Source organism: Octopus bimaculoides, chromosome 7 (assembly GCF_001194135.2).
Source record: "Octopus bimaculoides isolate UCB-OBI-ISO-001 chromosome 7, ASM119413v2, whole genome shotgun sequence".
NCBI classification, from domain to species: domain Eukaryota; kingdom Metazoa; phylum Mollusca; class Cephalopoda; order Octopoda; family Octopodidae; genus Octopus; species Octopus bimaculoides.
In genome coordinates this window covers 14,334,853-14,340,686 of record NC_068987.1, presented here as the reverse complement: position 1 = coordinate 14,340,686, position 5,834 = coordinate 14,334,853, and positions in this window count along the sequence as shown.

Sequence of the window (5,834 nt, the reverse complement as noted above, 5' to 3'; positions counted from 1 at the left end):
ATATGAATGAATGCCCTTGAGTGAAACTAAGAAGGGAAAGGATGTTTTAATTGATTTAGTTAATTGTATCACCTTCCTCTCACATATTTGGTAAAAAATTTTATGTAGTATAGATGGGAGAGAAGATGAGGAAGATATATATATATATATATATATATATATATAAAAAGAAAAAAAAGGTAAAATTGAAGCCATCATGGTAGTTGGCTTAATGCCACTGTCTGATTCTGGAGTGAAAAAAAAATGAAGAAAATAGGACCTAGGCCACACTGGACCTTACTAGTGTGAGTGTGTGTGTGTGTGTACCATTGAAAGTAAGGTTATCTCACATGTGCAAAATTTAATGAAAATTTTTCAGTATATGTTGTTGTTATGGTAACAGTGATAAAAACTATGAAACGAAACACAGGAAAAAAAAAATTAAATAATTACAATAATTTTTAACAAGACCAGAAATTTAGGGAGAAGGGTTCAATCACTTAAAATGACACCAGTATTTGACTGGTATTTATTGTATCAACCCTGGAAAGATGAAAGGCAAAAACTGACCATGAAAGAATTTCAACTTGGAATGTAAAGAGCTGCAAAACATTTTGTATAATGAATCTTTGAAATCGTCAGCACTCAATAATTATAATAATAATTGTTTCCGATAAAGAAACAAGGCTGGAAATTTTGAGTGAAGAGGGTTAGTTGATTAAACCAACATCAGCACATGAGTGGTGGTTTACTGACCCGGGGTGAATGAAAAGCAATGTTGACCTCAACAGAATTTGAACTCAAAGCACAAAGAACTGGAACAATTATTGGTTTCAAATTTTGGCACAAGATGAGCAATTTCAAGGCAGGGGGTAAGTCGATTATATCGACCCCAGTCATCAACCAGTACATATTTTGTCAACCCCGAAAGGATGAAAGGCAAAGTTGACCTTGGCTGGATTTGAACTCAGAACATAAAGCTGGATGAAATGCCACTAAACATTTTGCCCAACATGCTAAAGATTCCGCCAGTTCACTACCTTTGAACTGAAGCAAATATTACAAGGTATTTTGTTTGGCTCTTCAACAATTCTGCCAAACCATCACCTTTACTATAATAATTTTAAATTTTTGCACAAGGCCAGCAATTTTATGGAGAGGGGGGTTTAGTCGATTATATTGACTCCAGCAATAGACTGATACTTTATGTTATAGACTCTGAAAGGATGAAAGACACAAGGTGAAGAGCCAAAAGAAATAACACAAGAAATTTTTTCCAACATTACAACTCTGGCACCTCACCAGATTGCACAAAATTAAGTTTTAGGTTGTAGAGTCGATTAAATTAATATTACTGATATTTTATCTCTATAGTTGTTTAGAGTGAGGATGTGGGACTCTTATTTGTGGAGCCCTTTGCTCACATTCAAGATTTTGAAACCACCTGCCAAAGTCCCTCAAACCCATGGTATAATAAATGGGTTAAACCCTTAAGGCCAAAAAGAGTAATTCAGTATAAGTTACACAACAGTGAAATTTGTAAAATTAAAGATTCATTATTTTTCTTAGAAGCTGCTGGGGGTAAGTCTGTTCTAACACACAAATCAACCCTAACATTAAATAGTTCTCTCACTCTTAGTGTAGCTAAATGAAAGCTGGAAGTTGACACTAGCAGAATTTCAGCTTTTTACATCTAATTATCATTTTCTTTATAATAGTCCACCACAAAATGTAAGTTATAGACTTTGTATCTTATGTCCACAGGCTGACATAAGAGAACCAGGGTTATATATTTTTCTTGTTGTTTACTTCCAAGTTAATTCTGATCAAGCAGAACCATGATCTAAGACATGCTAGCCATTAATCATCATGTCCTTAGGTATCAAGAATTACGCTTTATTTTAAGAGATGGTAACATGTGATTTGAGAGAAATTTGTCTGCTATTTTTAGCAAGCCAAGTGATTATGTCAGAGGCTCCCTCTTGCAAACAGATCTAGCGTTGAAGGTAAAAGCTTGCAGCCCTTCCATTATGAGCTCAGCAGAATGAGTCGAGACCGTTTTGCCCAGTTCAAAAAAACTGACATGTAATTTATATTAAAATAAAAATCTCTTTTCCTATGGTCAGATATGACTGGTTAGAATAGTGGGGAGAGAGAAAGTATAAGTTCTTGTGTCATCAATGCCTTTCCTATAAGAATGAAAGGGGGGGGGGGGAGATCTATTGCAACCTAGAGTAAGATGTACATTCTGGCAGAATAAGAAAAAACAGTTGGCTTTTTTTTACTATTAAAGATCATAATTACAGTTAAAAGAAAGATCTAGAGAGAATAAACATATAAATAGAATGTCAATAAATTATCATTACAATTTCCATTACAATTTCCATTACAATTTATTGTATCTATTAAAGTTGAGATTTATCAATCAACTTTGCATATTTTAAATAAATATTATTGAAGTTTTGCATAAGAACTTGAGGCTTTATGCTTATAAGGTGCAACTTTTGCAAGCACTTCAGCTAGATGACAAACCCTAAATGAAACAGTTTGTGGTGGACATGTTAACTCAATTAGATGAAGGGTTCCTTAGAAAGAGTTGTTTCAGTGATAAAGCAACATTTTGTGTATCAGGAATGGTAAATAAGCACAACATCAGGAACTGGGGTTTGGAAAACTCAAACAAAACAAAAGAATTGCAAAGAAACAACCCAAAAGTCAATGTTTGGTGTGGCCTTGTGTTAGTTCAAGTGACTGGCCCATTTTCCTTTGCAGAAGAAACAATTATTTCCAACGCTTACCCTGACCTTTTACAAGAATTTGTGGCACCACAGTTGCACCACTTGCAACCAACAGTTATTTTCCAACAAGATGGTGCACCACCCATTGGCAATTGAATGTTCAAGAATTTCTTTATGAAACTTTCCCAAACTGGTGGATTACAAGAGGCAGTTCAATTTCCTGGCCATCTAGGTCACCAGATATAAACCCCTCTAGACTTATTATAGGTCTACATTAAAGACAGAGTCTATCACACAAATGTTCAAGACCTCAAAAATCTCAAGGAAAAAATATGCCAAGTCATATCCAATATTGATGAGAGGATGCTCTAATGCAAATGGTCAGAAGCTGAACATCATCTAGATATGTTATGTGCAACCAGTGGAGCTCACACAGAAGTGCTCATAGAAGTGTTTCCCAACAAACTCTGTTATGCTTATTTTTCATTTTTTCTGAACTTCTCAAATTGGAAAGGTCATTTATAGACACCTTGTATTATTGACAGAAAGGAAATATAAGTAAATCCAATGATCTAGTCTTCAGCAATGCAATAGTGCTAATAGCAACAGTAACAGCTAATATTGGTGCAAGGGGTACAAATTTTGAGGGAGAACATTGTTGATTATTTATGGATTTCAGTACTTGGCCAGTATTTATCTTAAATCGACCTTGGAAAGATGAAAATCCAACTTAACTTCAGCAGGATATAAACTCAGAAACACAATGGGATGCAATTACTGCCATCAACTAATTTTTTTAAACATTACCAAATAAAAAAAAAAATTGTTTCAAAATTGTGGCTCAAGGCTAACAATTCTAAGGGAAGGGAGTTCATCAGTCACATCGACCTCACTTCTTGTCTGCCTTTTATCCTTTTGGAGTTGATGAAAGTACCAAAGTTGATCTCAGCAAGATTTTGAGCTCAGCACATAAAAGAGATGGAAGAATAGCCTCTAAGCATTTTGTCCAAAACCCTAACAATTCCACCAGTTCATTGCCTTTAATAATGGTTTTTGATTTAGACAAGGCCAGTAATTTTGAAGGGAAGAGATTAGTCAATGCTATCAACCCCCACACTTCACTGGTACCTTAATTTATGAACCCTAGGCAAAGTTGACTCTAGGAATATTTGAATCTATAACATGAAGCACTGGAACAAATAATGCAAAGCATTTTTTTCCTTTGATACTCTAACAAGTCTGTCAGCTCAGCTTTCAGCACAAGGTCAGCAATTTCAATGGGAAAGTTATTTGATTACATGAATGCCATTACTTTATCAACTCCAAAGGAATAAAAAGCAAAATTTACCTCAATGGGATTTGAGTACAGAACGTAAAGAGCTAGAAAGAAATGTGTTGAAGTATCTTTCCGATGCTGTAATGGTTCTGCCAGCTCTACAGTCTTAATAATCCCTTCTACGATAGGCACAAAGCCTGAAATTTGGGAGAGAGGGAGGTAGCTAGTCAAAATACATTGACCCCAGTGCTCAACTGGTACTTATTTTATTGATCCCAAAAGGATGAAAGGTAAAGTCGACCTTGGCGGAATTTGAACTCAGAATGTAAAGATAGACAAAATGTTAAGTATTTTGCCCAGCATGCTAACAATTCTGCTAGCTCACCGCTAAATAATGGTTTCAAATTTTGCCATAAGGACAGCAACTTTGGTGGGAAGGAGAGGAGTTGATTACATCACCTCCAGTATTCAACTGGTACTTATTTTATCAATTCCCAAAAGGATGAAAGGCAAAGTCAACCTCAGTGGAATTTGAACTCAGAACACTAAGACAGATGAAATGCCGCTAAGCATTTTGTCCAGCATGCTAATGATTCAGCCAGCTCACCACTTTGATAATAATAATGGTGGTTTAGGCACAAGGCTAGTAATTTTGAGGAGAAAAGACCAGTCAATACCATCGATCCCAGTACTTTATATCAAGCTGGAGGGATGAAAGGTGAAGTTGACCTTGGCAGGATTTGAACTCAGAATTTGAAGAGCTGTGAAATATTTTTTACCAATTCTCTAATGATTCTGCCAGCTTGTCATCTTAATAATAATAATAATAGCAATGGAATCTCAAAACACTATAATACTAAGTGTGCTTCACACATAACGAAAGGAAACAATGGGAGTTGAGGGTCTTGTCTAAAACAAGATGATGTGTATCAAATACATACAAATTCACCACAGGTGTAAACAAATGCTTTTAACTATTTAACAATTGTGTAAGCAAAATATAGGGGGAAGAAAACAACAAAATGGTGCACGAAAAAAAGAGTGCTAATTACTGTACAGCCCCGAGTTTGTCCTGATCAAGCAAATGTATATTCAAAGATGATCCACTCATGACCAGTGCATTTTCTTCCCTTTTTTTATATATATATATATATATCAGGGACCGTATGTCCAATGAACCCTTTTTATCTAAAGATAGTTAGGATGAGACATTATGGAGATTTGACAACTATTTTTAGCAGGTCAAGAGACTGCACAGTTAGTTTAGTTGTTGCAACGTATGATACTGAATGTGGAGGGCAGTTTTAGAAGAAACAATGAACAACAATAATAAAAACAATAATAATAATAAAAAGCATAATATAAAAAAAAAAAAATAGCAATGCCAAGCATTAATAAATGAATATCATACATAAATTACATCAGCACAAAACCTCAGTTAGGGAGGGCAGAGCGAGGTCAGGTGAAGGTGATAGCCGCATTCAAGCCTTTTCAAAATAACATAGATAACACTAAGAAAAAGTGAGCACAGGATTAATATATAAATCCTGGGATTTGTATATTTGCATTACTGATGCAATATCTTACTAGAAAACAAAAAAAATCAATATTTATATAATAAACATAAAACTGAAATTTTTAACAAGGCTTCATTATAATCAATGAATTTTTTAAAGAAACCCAAAGGTATTGGTTTCAAATAGTTTTTTTTAAAGAAACCAAAAACTTGAACCCAACATTATTAAATTGTGGAGTATGTGTATGTGTGTGTGTGTGTATATATATATATATATATGTATATATATATATATATAAAGCAAGGGAGAGAGAGAGAGAGGAGG